Below are 14,896 nucleotides of genomic sequence, written 5' to 3'. Positions count from 1 at the left end.
AAAGAAGTTGGGATTCCTGTATCATCTTTTTTTCCTGTAGAAAGCACCTTAGACTTGAAGCAGATAGCCTTAGTGCTTGGGATGATCCTGTAGGTCAGGAGCATGTAAGGGGTGTTCTTTCTGCCATAAAATCTTAAAACATCTTCTGAAGACCTCACACATGTTGGTGTCCATTATGAACCTATTTTGGATCTTTTTATAATATTAATTTCTCTTACCTCCATTCTCTGGCCTGCACCCACAGGAAAGAATTCAACCAGCAATGGATAAATTAAATGAAATTGTTTTTGAGCAAAAAAATAGTAAAATATTACCAATATAATTTGTTTCAAATTGTATACCCTGAGCAGTGGTGCAGAGTGTAAAAGCTGTTTACATTCCATAGAACTGGAAGTCAATAGATTAATCAAGGATCTCATTGATCTACTGATGTGTTGACCCTAAATTTCATAGTTTCATTCATCATGTTCTCCATTTTCATTAGTCATATATAGTTACCTCTGCTTCCCATTCTTCCTTGTTCTTTCCCAGTTATGTCATCATCGATGCTGAAAATCCACAAAGTTGGTATAGACCCTTAGTACCACAACAGAGTCATTGAATGAAATGAATTTTTTCATTTTTCTTAAAATCACCTTCTTACCTGTGAATGTTTCTTGCAGCTAGTAGGAAAAGAAAGAGAAAAGGTGTCTTTGTTTCTCAGATGAACATGCCATCAGAACTGAGCTCCCTGACTTCCAGGATCCCCACAGTGTTCAAACCCCAGAACCTTGATCAATTCTAATAAACTGGGTTCTGTTCTAGGCTCAGAGAATTCTATTTGAATAAGATAGAACTTACCTGATGATAGGAGACAAAGGCAATAGCTTAATAAATATTTAATGAAGGAAAATATTTCTGAGAAAATAGGTGCTCTGAAAAATATGAGATTTTTAGACAGAATTGGATTTGCCTCACATCAGTGAAAGTGGTTTGGGAACCTTCCCTGAGAAAGTGACATTTTGTGGAGACAAGAAAGATGGGAAGAAGCCAGTCAGTCATATGAAGAGCTAAGGAGCAAGTATTCCAGAGAGAGAGAACAGGGGAAAGGCCAAAGAGTGGGAAGATGTTTGCTGTGTTTACGACATAGAAAAGAGGCTAAAGTGGCTGAAGAGTAGCAAACAGTCTGGGCTTAGAGGAGGCTGGAGAGGAATTCACCTGACAGTCATGGTATGAAATTTGAATTTTATTTAAATAAACATGATATAAGTATTGTACTCATATACTGTCATTCCTTTAGACTGAGTATCTTATATATAAACACATGTTTGAATTTTTTTGAGGTGATTTAACATTAAAATTTTCATTTTCTTAAAGTAAGGAACAAGAAGTAAACCTGAAAGTTCAGTAATTTTATTTATTTATTATTATTATTATTTTTATTTTACATCACTGTTCATTTTTAAACAATATTTGCTTCCCCCACCCCCTCAGGTGTAGTCCCTATAGAGTGAAAACTCAGTAATTTTAGATAAAATGATTTTAGAGATTTAACAAATGTTTATTATTATACTCAGTAAAATCTAAGTCTTATAAGGGATTTGGGTGACCATTTAAATAAGGATAACTGGATTAGCCTTTCTGGAAAAGAACTCTCAAGAGAAGTTTAGGTATTAATATTAAAAAGCTAATTTATCTTTGCTGACATAGATCAAGTTAATTACTCATTTTCTGTTGAGTACTAAAGCTTTCTTTTTAAGTAAATACCTAGAATAAAAGTACCTAGAATACCTAGAATAAAATACCTAGAATAAAATCCAACATTGTAATTTTAAGGCACATAACTCATTTGAACACATTAACCCCCCAGAGGCAAAAGACACAAAGACAAATACAGTTACAGAGATTTCTTGATTTTCATTTAAAATTTTAGCCATTTGTACTAATTTTAAGAAAAAGTTATTTTACCAACATTTGTGAAGACACTAAGAACTTTTATTAATTTAATTTTCAAGCAGCTTTTAATTCCTATAGAAAAGCAACTTTTTTAAGTTTGCATTTTTAAGAATGATAATTTTTGGCTTTAAACTGAGGCAGAAGATTTACATGGGTTTCAAAAGTCCTTGTTTTTTACTTGTTCTCCTTGAGACCAAAGGCATTTTTAAGACAAAAGAACACCTTATTTGTGGACCATGAGACAGAAGAGATAGATTAAGATCTTACATTGTAGTTTGCCTGTTTCAAGACTCATGAAAAATCTGAGGTTTTGAATTTAGCTCACAGAAGGCTGCATTTTACTGCATAGTTTTAAGTAACTTAAGAGGTTTTTTTGTTGTTGTTGTTTGTTGTTAGCTAAGTCTGGAAGTGTTCCTTTTAAGACTAAGACAATATAGGAAATAGAATTATTTTACCCGTGAACAGTATCTTAAGGTGGACAAAAGGAAAGTCCAGGTCTCACCACAGATGAAAGGCACTAGAGACAAATCAATTATTTTAACATTGGAGTAAAGATTTAGGCAGTTATGACACTGGACAATAAAGAGCACCCAAATTTGCGAAGGACAGTGTCCAATTTAATGGTCACTGTCTGAGTTCTTCACCTGTGTACAACTGCAAGACCACTAAGGTTCAGAGAACAACAATAACAGGATTTATTTAACAAACAAGGGGAAACAGTTACTGTGGCCACAGGCGACCAGTTACTGTGCCCCAAAGCAGTGCCCAGCATTTTAAATTCCTAAACAAAAGGTGTCTAAGATGGCATCTTCCAGCCACTGATGGCCTACAGTATATTGTGACAGCCAGACCATAGGCCAGGATCCAACTCTCAAAGACAGCAGAAGACACAGCAGGTGATGCTACCAGAGCTGCAGAGATGCCCCAGCACAGCAGCAGACAAGCAACACTCAAAACAGCAGCTACAGTGGCCAAACTACCCAACACACAGCTATACTCACGCAACTCAGTGAGGCACTGGGCGCCAGGTATTGGCCTGCTCTGCCAGGCTGTAACAGCAGCAAAACCAGCACAGTTGGAGCTTCTTGGCTACCTGCAAAGCCTCTCAAGTTTTTTCCTCTGAAGTTGGCTATTGGAATCCTCTCCACGTCCTTCAGAGGCCCACAAACTTCTGGAAGATCAGCCTGGTGGGGGATGGGCTGACCCTGGAATCGCTGAAGATCCGAAAAAGCTGAAATCGCGAAAAAGCTGAAAATCCGGGGGGTCTGCTTCTGCAGTCCCTTATATTTCCTCTAGAATATCCAGCCACACTGATCTTTTTGTCTGTATTTTGCCTGGTACTATCCACCCTTACCAGAATCCCCCTCCAGGGGGCGCCACTGTAAAAGCCTTTGGCTTCAGCTCCTGGTTACAGTTACTTGTTGAGAACAAGGCAGCCCCCCACCTCCCACACACACACCAGTCAGTTGTAGTGGGTCTCTTATTTTAGTTTCCATTGTTTTACCTTTTGCCTCAGCTGTGGCAAAAGTGGTTTAGTTGGAGAATAGCATTGTAATTGATACTTTTTTTCTGGGCCAGGACTTTTTATTTTTAGTTTGCAGGCTGGCCAGTCAGTGGTAAAAAAGATCAGTGTTTTTTTTTTTTTTTCCTTGAGATTGAAGATTTTGAAAGAGTCCCAGTTTTTGAGGATGGAGTTTTTGAGGTAGTGGTGGAGGGTTTATTTTTCTTGGGAAGGGAATGACAGAAAAAGCATCCTCTTTTGATCTGTAGCTAAGAGGATTCTTTCTGGATCTCAGGCTTGTGGAGGGTAGGTCATATGTAACCTAAAATTTGAGGGAAAGGGTCTGGCAGGATTAATTGTCCTTATCTATGTCACCGACCCTTGTCCTGTCCCTAGTTTTTTTTCTTGTATCTGGACATGCCTGTGGGCAGGGTGAATTTGTCAGAGTCAGTGGAAGGAGAGTTGTTTTTTAGATTTTTGAAAAATGTTTATGGTTAGTGAACAGAGGACTAGGGAAGTCAAAGAGGGAGCCAAGGGGCCAGTCCAAATGGGTTTAATAATCTCATGAGAGGGAACCCCAGGTCATTTAAGGGACATTATTCTTTTTTTTTTTTTTTTTAAAAAAAATATTTATTTATACAGGAGCTGGGGTACAGGCCAGAGCGCAGGAGGATAAGAGGATTCACCAGAGACAGAGTGGAGAGCAGAAAAGGCAGACTGAAATACACTGCTGAGGGGAGCAGCGGGCTAGTGAGGAGAGATCTGCTTCGCCATGTGGGTTTCTCTCTGGCCAGTTTGGGATGGAACTTGTGCTGCAGAGCCTGCGGATTGCTTCACCGTGCAGTGCTTAACCCCTTGCGCCACCAGGGAGGCACAGGGACATTATTCTTAGTGGGAAGATGTTAGGCTGTTTGTGGCTGGTTGTAGTTGGAATTCAAGATTTGGGCCAATTTATAATTTATTGGTTATTATTTTTTATTTTTTAAAAAGATTTATTTATGCATACAAGAGCTGGGGTACAGGCCAGAGATGGGGGGGCAGTCAGAGGGTTCACTAGAGACAGAGTGGGGAATAGAACAGGCAGACTGACTGAAATACACTGCTGAGGGGAGCAGCAGACAGGAGACATCTGCTGCACTATGTGGATAGCAACCTGGCCGCCCAGGGATCAAATTCATGCTGCAGAGACTGTGCTTAAACACTTGCTCTACTAGAGAGGCCCCACACCTTTTTGTACATCTCCAATAATAATGGATGGATAGTATGGTAAGCAGCCATATGAAATGACCCTTATGATTCCCATTTCCGAAATATAAATATATCCATCCTGTGTAATCTGTCCCATTGAATGTGAGGTAGATCTAGTGACTAGCTTTTAACCAACAGAGTATTATAAAGTGAGGGAATGTTACTTTTCAAGATTAAATTACGAAAGATCAGGACTTCCAGCTTGCTCACAGTCTGTCTTGCCCTTGCCCTTGTTTTTTCTCTTGCTGATAAAGCCAGGTGTTCCGACCTTCCCACAGTCCTACCTGACAAGGAACTGGGGAGGAGTTAGACCAACTGCCTTGAAGAACAGAGACTACCAGCCCCCTCCTGGTCCATCCCCATTGGAGCCTGAGGATGGCCATAGCCATAGAAGACACCTTGAGTGCAGCCTTGTGAGAGACCCAGAGTCAGAAGACCCTGCGAGGCTGTGACTTGCCAAAGACCAGCTCCAGCAAAATGTCGGGTCAGGTGTCCCTGACAGGATGAGATAGCGTTGGGGAGACTTGAGGGCTGAGGGGAAGGGGAGCGAGGCAGACACAGACACTCTCTCTGGTGCAAGTATCTCCCACTGAGGGTCTCAGGGGGTCTTTATTTAAGGCGAGCAGTGGGATTACATCATCATATGCATAGAAGCAAAATAGAAACAATCAGTACATTCCTTTCCCATGGACATCTTGGCGCCTCAGTGTTTTGAGAAAAGGGGTGAACTTTAAAGTTAATAGATAATTAAAATTTATTATTTCAGCTTAAACAACTACCTAAGACAGCTAATAGTCCTTGGTACATCCCTATCCACCAAGGCTACAATATCAGGAGACTCCTCTATCTATACGGGGGCCAGTTGCTTCCTGGTTATCAGTTATTAGAACTTTTTTCTAGCTAGAAACTCCTAGCATAATCAACTTTATGAATCATTAGAAGGTTTCTTTATGGAACTTCCAATAAGGAAAATTGCGGCCAGCTCTGGGTTGCTTATCAGGCATGGCCTTGCACAGTAATTATTTCCCATTGTCAAGTGGGCCAAATTATTCAGTGTTTAATTTTTAAGCAAGTAATTCTCCGTGCCATGTACTTATAATATTCTTATACATATAATTTATTGCCCAATGTATTTTCTGAGAAGTCTTTTCTTGTTATGAACAAGAACAAAAAACAAAGGGATGTTTATTCTTCAGCCCCACAGTGTGAGGCACAAGGAATCTTCAGCCCCATGGGGTGTGAGGCCTTTTTCTTCAGCCCCACAGTGTGAGGCTCTTTGAGCTTCGGCTGGTCCCACGGTGTGAGGCCCTTTTCTTAGCTGTTTGCCAGTGTCTTATCTGGCTGGGGCAGCAAGACCCCTGCAGCAGTGATTGGATTTTTTTTTTTTTTAAGATTTATTTAGTTATGCATATAAGAACTGGGTTACAGGCCAGAGGTGCAGGGGGTGAGAGTATTCACTAGAGACAGAGGAGAGAGCAGAACCAGAAGACTGACTGAAATACACTGCTGAGGGGAGCAGCAGGCGAGTCAGGAGAGGTCTGCCTTGCCATGTGGGTTGCTCCCTGGCCGGCCGGGGATCAAAATCGTGCTGTAGAGGCTGCAGATTGCTTCTTAGTGCAGTGCTTAACGCCTGAGCCACTAGGGAGTTCCCTGATTATTATTTTTTTAAAGATTTATTTATTTATGCATGCAAGAACTGGGGTGTAGGCCATAAGTGTGGGGGATGCAGTGAGAGGATTTACCGGAGACAGAGTAGGGAGAAGAACAGGAGGATCTACTGAAATACAGTGCTGAGGGGAGCAGAGGGCGAGGCGGGGGGGGAGTGTCTGCTATGCCACGTGGGTTGCTCCCTGGCAGGTCAGGGATTGAAATCGGAGATTAAACTTGTGCTGCAGCGGATGGTGATAGATTGATAGCATCGTCTTTAACCCCTGCGCCACCAGGAAGGCCCTGATTTACTGATTATTAAAGCAGAACTAGGACCAAGAGTTTATCTGGAGGGAGAAATGATCCAGAGGAGGGAAGGCTATTAAGGGTGTGATTTAAAAAGCTTAACCAAATGGGGGAGTCCTGGGGGTCAAAGTGATTTAGAAGGGGCATTCTCAGGCCCCACCTTGTTTCCTTGTAGAAAGGACCAATGTAGGAGAGCTTTTGGGGAAAAAGCCTAGACAGAAGGAAAAGGAGGTCAGGCTTAAATGATGGTTTTTAAGGCAATGAGAAAAGGTAGGAGAGACAGGAAACAGAGTCTGGTTGTCTCATTACAACATTGTGGCAGCATGAAAAAGGATCACTCAGAGTGTTATAGGGCAACCCCCATATAAAACAGGTTGCCTGGCTGTGGGTCCTCACCCGTGCGCTTAAAAGGGACTTATGAATACTCCACTACAGGCACACACAAAAGGTTAATAAAAGGTTTATTTACAAGGGAAAAGGAAATAAGGAAATGTACAACTCAGGGAGAAAATAGGGAAATAAAGTCTTTAATGCATCCTACCCGATCCGCCGACCTGGAAACCCAAAGGCACTCTCTGAGCTGGCTGGACGCTGTGAGGTGGCGGAGTGCCAAAATGGGGGATCCCCTCCAAAGCCCACGTGTCTGGCTTTATACCAACCTGGCTGCTTAACCCCACCCTCAGGTCCCAGCCACCTTCCCTTTGGTGGTGATGGAATTTGGAGGGGGGAGGGGGAAGTCCACAAAGCCTGTATGGAAATAGCTTTAGGACATCCTTTTCCCCCTAACAAGAGTACATGTGCAGAACACTGAGAAGCCTAAAGGGACCACACTACAAAGGTGCAGTCTAACTCCAAGGGTAGTTTCATTTTTATTTAGAATCAGACAAAGAAGACAGAAGATTAAAGAAGAAAGCAAGCAAATGGGGAATGCACAAGTATGTGGGTGAAGTGTAACCAGCTGGTGCCAGCCAAGATTGGTAAATTAGGGAGCGAGACAAGGAAGCCTGTGTTTTCACTACTCTAAGCATAACATCTATTGCTTTTCTGCACATGCTGCTTTCAGCATGTATAGATTCTCACACCCAGGACTTTAGCCCTGTGAGTTTCCTTATCTCAAACTTTGAGGCACAGAATAGTCAAAGCAAAGAATTATCAAAGCAAAGACACAGAATAGTTTGAGGGACAGAATAATCCAAGCTCCCACATCCTGTAACTAAACTGGATAATCATGGAGAAAATGGAAAGTGGTTTAAGAGAGGACGTTTCTGCTTCAAAAGACACAGGGGATTTTTTTATACCACGCAGTCTGCCGGGGACCAGCCTCCGGCAAAATGTCATGTCAGGGGTTCCTGAAACGGAAGGGCTACAGGGAAGGGGATGAGGTAGAATGAGGAGACACTGACACTTGGTGAGGTGCAAGTCTCTTCTACTGAAAGGCTCAGCAGGTTCTTTATTTATACATTTTTTGCAAGCAGTGAGATTACATTAGCATGTGCATAGAAACAAAGCAGAAACAATCAGTGCATCTCTTTTTCCATAAGCTTTTGGCCACTACATGCTCTCAGTAAGAAGGCAACCTTCAAGGTTAATAAAAAACTAAGCCTTACACTAAAACTCATTGTTTCAGCTAAACAATATCCTAAGACAGTTGATAGCGACCAGTACATCCCTATCAGCTAAAGCCTAAGCAAGAAAAGACTCCTCTTATTCTCATGGCCTTCAGCCGGGGACTGGCTGCTACTCAGCTATCAGAACTTTTTCTACCTAGAAAGTCCTAACTCAAATAGCTTCATTTAAAAACTTTCCCAAGAAACTTCAAAAGAAGGCAAAAGAAAGACCCACTACAATTGTTGTGCTGGATTGCTTGTCAGGCATGCACAACAAACCATCTCCCATTGTCAAGTTGGCCAAACTGCCCAACAACTAATTTCTAAACAGACAATTTTCCGTGCCATTTTCTTACAGTATGCTGATACATATAATTTATTGCCTAATATACTTTCTGATAAATTTTTCTCTCTCTATGACCAAGAACAAAAAGCAAAGGGATGCCAGATCTTCAGCCCCACGGTGTGAAGCCCTTTCTCTTAGCTGCTTGTCAGTATCCTATCTGGCTGGAGCAACAAGGCCACCTGCAGCAGCAATCTGTCCCCAGAGTCTTAAGTTTGGCAGCCATTCTATCAGCATATTAAATAATAGACTGATGGGTTCCTGGTTGTTACAGGGCAGGGAGAGGGGCACGCTAGTACCCCCAAACCTGCCCACTCTAAATAGGATCTGTTATCCATTGCATCAAGAAAAAACATACACTAGTGCATAAGACCTTTAAAGGAAAGGAACTTTAAAATAATTAGTGTGCAATAAAGAGAAGATTAAAAAAAAAAAAGACAAAGAATACAGTTTCTAAATCAAGCACCCAAAGTTACCCATTCCCTTGTGGGCAAATGCCCAGCTACACAGGGTTGGCCCAAAGCAGGGCCGCTGAGGCCTGCCACAAGTCTAAAGCACCGTGGGGCAGAAGGGGCACAGCATGTCTGGGATAGAACAAGCAAAATCAAAATCAAGATAAGAGCTGCCATTGTTAACCTCCCCATGAGTCTCTCACACACATCTGTTTCAATCAGTCCAAGGCCAAGAAGCAAGTGCAGCTTCTGTTCCATGTCTCTGTGCTCCATGTGCCTCCTCCAGGTCTCCTCTTGTTCTCCTCCCTTCTCCTTCCTTTTCCAGTCTCATCTTCAGCTTCTCCTCCTTGTTCAGCTTCACCTTTCCTTGAATGGGGCAGGGAACCTGGTGCCTCCCCCTTTCTAGGGTCCACCCTGTTACACTGGTATTTTGTGGGGAGACTTATTGAAGACTCACAGACTGTAGAAATGAAAATAAAGGATAGAAGGGGGATTTTCACTCACCCTTCTGAGAGAAAATCACCACCCCTTCTGAGTTTTCAGAGATTTGAGTTCCATAGAAATCACCAGATGGGGTTCTTGAGCTCCCTAAAACCGACCAGACTAGTTTTGCAGAGAAAGAAACTAGAAGACTCAGCCACAGGGCAGGATGAGGAAAGGAAAGAGGGAAAGGTAAAAGTGGGCTTCCAAGGAAAAAGAAGACTGTTCTCCACCCTTTTGAGCTCTCCAAGCTCTCCAAGAAGCCTTGCGCCAGTTCTAGGAAGTGGTGCATTGCTACCCACCTCAGTTGCCTCCGGGATTGCTCTCAGTCCACCAGGAAACAGAGGGAGAAGATGTACGGAAAAAAGAGACAGAGACAGATAAGTGAAATTGAGCCACAGTCAGGGCACCAGATGGATCTGAGACAGAACCTGTCCAGAGACAGAGCAGGATGTTAATGGGATCTCAGTTATTATCTCCACAGGAAGGAATTCAATTGGAGATCAGAGTTTGGCAGAAAAGCAAGAGATTTATTGGCAGGTAAAGAGAAGGACAGGAAAGCAATCTGAGCAGAGGGTGATCCCTAGGGAGCTGCCACTGAGGGGGCAAAAAGTAGGTGAATATATGGGTATAGCAGGCAAGGAGTGGAGGGGTTTTAGCCACTTGGTGTCTATGTGTTGCGTCTCTTGATTGACTCAGGCCCACTGAGTCTCCTAGGTTACCTGGTCTGTTTTTCAGAAAGAGCTTTGGTCCATTGCTTTGGTACTGTGTTACTGTCTAGGTGTTCTGAACACTCAATTTTTACTGGGTTGGGGGTACCCTAACTCCAACCAATCATTCCTCCTTCACTTTAACAAATGAACTTAGGACATCTGATCCTGACTGACTGTCTACACTCATTTCTTAACTTCCTCATTCACTGTGAAGCTCTTGAAGGGTTCAGAGTAGAGTCCATTTATATTTATTTAAAAAAAAATTCTAAATACAATGTGGACATTGGATTGTATGGATTAACAAGTGGGAGACCACTTAGGAGCATGGTAGAATCATGTAGGGAAGACATACTGTGACTTCATTTTGGGTGGTATGACAAAGACAATAGTAAAACTAAATTGAAGATATTTTTGATATTGTATGACTTGTTAATGAATTAAATAGGCAAGGGAATAGAAAAATGAGGTTAATTCTAAGTATTTTTGTCTAAATAACTTGAAAAAACTTGATAGTGCTATTAGTTGAGATAGGGAATATGTGGATAAAAATAAATTGAAGTGGGTGGTTAAGAGTAAAGTTTTGTCTACTAAGTTTGAAATGTTTTTTCAATGTTGATGAAAATAGTCACGAGCTCAAGTTGAGACTGGAGTTCAGAGGGAGGCCAGAGATAGGGGTATATACATTGGTGTCATTGACGCGTGACTATTTAAATTCCAGGAAAGTAGAGGGGCATGTAGGGAGAGAGTGTGTGTGTGAGATAAGAAGAGCACAAGGATCAAAGCCAGAGGACTTAGGGCCAATCACCAAAAGGGTCTGGGAAGGGATGCCTGTGATGTTGAGGAAAAACAAGAGAGTGTGATGTGTGGAAGTGAAGGAAAATAGATTTTTTCAAGGAGGAGAGAGTATTAATGTGAGATGATTATTACCAAACAGTGAGTGAAGTGAGACCTGGACAGATAAGCGAGTATTGATTTTGTTAGACTTGACATATAATATAGAAACTGTATTGGATCATTTGAAAAGTGAACAGGAGCTGCAGAAGTGAAGGATAGATTACAGATCACTCTTTGGAGCAGCTAATACCAGGGAAACACTGTTTCCTGGGATGGGGACATCATCTGGATTTAAAGTGTAAGAATAAAAGAGCCTGAAGAGAAATTAGGAAGAATTGAGAACAAGGGATGTTCAGTCATTGACAAGGAAACACTAGAGAGCCCTTGTGTGCAGAGGTTACAGCTTTTTAAAAAAAGTTACCAATTTATTATAAAGTCAATATTTTTCAGTGATCTAAAAGATACCAGTTATTGCCCTAGGTGATCAGGATAGAGTGATACCAAAACAGATGAGCTCTCTATCAGCATGAAGAGTCATAGTAATCTGTAGTTACTATATACCAGGCCTCCAAATTTCAGTATGCAATTCCCATAGCTATTTTATCACATAAAAACATGTATATCTATGGAATGTAAAATTTGAAGAGTTAAGTAATTTACCTCATGTCATATATTTAGTGCTTACATCTAGGTTTTGTGGTCCAAATCTGAGTATACGGACAGTCCCTCTCTCCTATGTCAGCATGTTCCTTTTGTGGTAGGTTCATGTGAGCTCCTTTATGTGCAGTAACCTATGTTTCTGCCCTTAAATGTGTTTGAAATGATAATTAGTGATAAAATTAATAAAAGACAGTTGCCACATCATGATGAATATACTTTTAGTAGTTAAGGAATGAAAGATCTTGTGAGCTTGCATTCATAGGAGTTATAAATATTAAAATGGTAATATATGTATTGAGTACTTACTATGTGATGAGCACTAGGACGACTAAATTTTCACACAATAGTATTTCTGTGAGAAATATGCCATCAGTAAATTCATTTTAGAGATAAATAAGATTCATAGGCATTAACAATTCACCCAAATGGAAGGAACTTGTGTTTAAATTTAGATTTTCTGATTCTAGAGCTTGAACTTCTAACCACCATTAGTTACTAGTGGTTTGATTGAGATGTTTCTGATGTTCATGTAATAGTGTTTGTATTAAGGTTGGGAGGGATGTAAAGGCCATTAGTTTCAATAAGTAGGGGAAATACTCATTTTGTATTTATTGTTATTTGAAAAGTTTCATGTGGCTTCACCTTGTGTTGGTTATCACAGGCACATATTGAAGAATGAAAAGAAGTTGCATTAAGATATGAAAGAAGGTATTAAATATTTATTTGCCCTGAGATAGTGTTAGCGAGTTCTGCTAGGGCTGCCGAATAAAACACAGGATATCCAATTAAGCCTGAATTAAACAAACAAAATACAGATTAAGTGGGCATCCTACATTTTTATTTGCTAAATCCGGGAACACTAAGTTGGTCACGTGGACAAGAACTAACTGGTGTTAGTTAACTAACTATATAAAAAGTGCTAATTATCAAGCCACATTGAAGAATAACTTCATACATTCTAATTTTTTAACTGTCCCATCTTTCAAGAATATACTTAGAGAACTTGTGACTATAAAATAGAACTGGGTCATATCAAGAGTGAACTTCTCTATGCCATCATTTCTAATTGGAGAAGTCTGGGAACCCACTCATCTTTTTGTAAAATGTGTTTATGAAAATCCCATTTTCTTAGTTTCTTTCTTTCTGAGGGGATTTGACTATAAGAATGAGAGGTCTTCATCTGGCCAAGACTGATAATTTGATGACTATTGGTATTACTGGGAGCAGGAGATAAAGTTTGAAAATCAATTACTTGGGACATTGAATAGGAATAAAATGTCCATGTCTTTAGTGGCCCAGTAGCGAAGAAATTAAGAAAGGAGATGATATGAAAGATAAATGACATGATTGGGTAATTTACTGTTAAGGCCAACCAATTTAGTTCTCTGGAAAGCTAGCTCTCTGCTGTAACCTAATATATTCCTAAAAAATACAAACCTCATGTAGGACCAAAATTTTCAAAAGATATATTGACAAAACTTTTAGTATAATGTTTAGCTGCTGCACAATTATTAGTGATTTTTTTTTTTTTTTTTTGCTACAGATTTTTCAGATCAGCAGAGTTCACTCAGTGACAATTCACCACTCCTTTCCCCAGTCCCTGACTCCTAGAACATTTGGCAGTATCTGGAGTCATTTTTGGTTGTTACAATGGAGGTTTCTTCTGACATACGGTGGGTAGAGGCCAGGGATACTGGTGGACAGACATCTTCCAATATCAAGAACAGCCCTTCTCCCTCCACACCTCACTGCCAACCACAAAGATTTATCTGGTCCAAAATGTCAACAGTGTTGAGGTTGAAAACAGTGGTTTACACTATTGCTTGTAAAAATTCTAGACTCACACTTTGTATATAAACTCTCTAATTCTGATATTCATGGTTTATTTTAGCTTGTTTCATGACAAAAAAAAAAAGAACTAGAGAGTTGTACAAATTTACTACTTTCTTGTTGACTTAATCAACTCAAGTTCAAAATACTCATTTTTATTTTTTGCCTTATGTAATGTTTTCAAAATTTTCATGAGCTCCTGATTGTCACATCTTTGTTAACTTTCAACAACTCTCCTTTATAAGTTATCAGTGGTAGTGACTGCCACAAGCATTTTTCAATAAAATACTTCAAATTTCTGCCTTAATTCTACTTTTGACACTATTGATATCAGATACATCCATTTATTCATCTTACTTTTAAATAGTGATTTTTTTTATACTTTCACAGTTTAATAAAATAATGATAAAAATATAAATTTATGTGTGTATGTAAATATATGTATATAAGTTATATTTGCATACATTGAAAACACAGACACATAAAACTCATAAGCCTCTGAGACTTGTGATTCTTTTCCTTATTAGGTCAGATTTGCTGAATATTTTTTTTTAAGATTTATTTATTTATTTATTTATGCAAGCACCAGGTACAGTCAGAAGCCCGGGAGGGTGAGAGAATTCACCAGAGCCAGAGCGGGGAGCAGAGCAGGCAGAAGGACCGAAGTACACTGCTGAGGGGAGCAGCGGGCGGCAGGAGAGGTCTGGCCGCCATGTGGGGCCCTCGCTGGAGGCCTGGGATGGAACCGGTGCTGCAGAGGCTGCGGGCAGCTTCGCAGCTCAGTGCTCAAAAGCTGCGCCACTGGGGAGGACCTGAATAAATTTTTAAAAGTCAGATTTTTAAAAATCTGATTTCTGAACTTTCTGGATTTGGAAATGCAGAAAAGGAATTATAGTCTATATTGGGATTATGGTTTTAATCTCCTTAAATTTGTCACTGGTTTCCCATTACATATCTATAAAGTCAACCCTATACCTTCACCTAAAAGCCTTTAAATACCTAGACCTTGGGATTTCTCTGCCTCATCTTTTCCTTCTTTTCCCTCACTCTGCTTCAGCAGACTGTTTTGCTCTGGTTTATTGACGGTGTCAGGTCTATCAAGTGTTTCCTCGGGGTATGACCTTTACCTGAAACATGCCTTCTTCCGCCTCTTCCTGCAATGTTGCAAGGACGGGAAGGGCGCTGAGCAGGTTATCTATGATCAGGCAGCCGGGTAAAGGACAGTCCTGGAGCCCTCGGTGGCTTTCTCAGGCTTTTATTGAGCTTTACATGCATTGCAGCAACCAGGTATATGGCAGGCAGGGGTGCCGGCAAATCTTCACTCCGGGCTTCTCTGTCTC

At 40.7% G+C, this 14,896-nt stretch overlaps 1 protein-coding gene across 1 annotated transcript in view; it reads left to right on the top strand.

The window, feature by feature from the left end:
* Window positions 1–14,896, top strand: part of LOC119252300 (H-2 class II histocompatibility antigen, E-S beta chain-like) — a 47,758-nt gene that overhangs the window by 20,196 nt on the left and 12,666 nt on the right. The gene's annotated exons all lie outside the window — the stretch shown is intronic.

Source organism: Talpa occidentalis, unplaced genomic scaffold, assembly GCF_014898055.3.
Source record: "Talpa occidentalis isolate TD23 unplaced genomic scaffold, MPIMG_talOcc4v2.1 talOcc4.2, whole genome shotgun sequence".
Classification (NCBI taxonomy): domain Eukaryota; kingdom Metazoa; phylum Chordata; class Mammalia; order Eulipotyphla; family Talpidae; genus Talpa; species Talpa occidentalis.
This window is presented reverse-complemented; position numbering and strand designations above follow the sequence as displayed.